Genomic DNA, 1,452 nt, shown 5'->3' with positions numbered 1-1,452 from the left:
TTTTCTTGCAACTGCTGTTGTCTCTCTTCTTGTTTAATTTCTCGTTCTTCTTGTTTCTTTTCTTGTTTATTTTGTTGTTCGAGCTGCCATTGTTGCAGGTTTTCTTGCAACTGCTGTTGTCTCTCTTCTTGTTTCTTTTCTTTTTCCTCTAACAACTGTTGTAATCTCTCTTCTTGTTTATTTTTTTGTTCGAGCTGCCACTGTTGCAGGTTTTCTTGCAACTGCTGTTGTCTCTCTTCTTGTTTCTTTTCTTTTTCCTCTAACAACTGTTGTAATTTCTCTTCTCGTTCTTCTTGTTTCTTTTGTTGTTCTTGTATTGCTGCCATCAAGTCTGCTATGCTATAGTTTGATTTGCCGCTTCTCGTTTCCATTTTTTTTATCCCACTTCTGACACCAATTTGTTACGTCTCCGTTCGTTAGTTGATTTTCCGTAACTTCGTTCCCACGAAACTTTAGCGACACAAGTCGTTTCTTAATAAAACTGGTTTATTCTTTCTGAATATAACTTTACCGATACACTTATTTTCAACAGTCGCTCTATAACAAACGTTTTAACAACGAACGTTAACTTCAACAAAAATTTCTGACTGCAGTTCAATTACTCACTACCTACACACATTGTCACGACACGCCATGACCATCTTATATATACCAGACCAAACCCAATCTAGCAAATGCTAGAGCACTCCCGAAGGAACAGGATAGTTCTACAAACGTGGCGTGACACTAGTCAGTGACCTCGCTGACGCAACAGTATACTCTTCACCCATCTTGAAAGCATGTGTCACTATATTGGGTGGGAAAAAGAGGGGCAAATCCTTGATTGTAGATATGTTGGTTAGTTCAGCTTCTTTCCAATGGTAGGGTAGGGGTACCCCAGCCAACACAATATATCTAGACTGATCCATCTCCGTTACATACCAAATCTCCAAGGAATCAATCTGCAGGAGACAGTATGATGGAGGTTCGAGAGCCAGCTTGTATATTCTCTGGCTCGTCCAACTTTTTTTCCAAAACAAGTCCTTATGAAAATTAACCAAAAGGCTTTCGTAGGGTAAGGTCTCTCCAGCCAGTTATAATTTTCTCTGATATACCATGAGTGAATAAGTATATATGGAAATGGAATGGATGAAAGCTACACATTCAGGTAGTCCAGACTGTCTCACAAAGGGTTCAGACAAAAAAAAACGTGTAAAGCTATGGTGTAGCGATTGTGAGATGATGATAGGCGCCTGCAGTTGACAGAGGAGGGATTGGGAAAGAGGAAGTGGTAACAGAGATACTGCCTGAAGGAGGTTAAGGACTGGAAAACAAGTTTCAGCTGGCAAGAAAAGTGTACTCAGAAGGACTTAACTAGTAGTTAACTGGATGATGGATAAAACCCTGGAAAGAAGACAGGTAGACATACAGGTAAAGATTGGAAGTTTGTTATTGAGATGGGTAGCAAATGTG

This window comes from Limulus polyphemus, unplaced genomic scaffold (assembly GCF_000517525.1).
Source record: "Limulus polyphemus unplaced genomic scaffold, Limulus_polyphemus-2.1.2 Scaffold8137, whole genome shotgun sequence".
Classification (NCBI taxonomy): domain Eukaryota; kingdom Metazoa; phylum Arthropoda; class Merostomata; order Xiphosura; family Limulidae; genus Limulus; species Limulus polyphemus.
Note: the sequence above shows the minus strand (reverse complement) of the source record.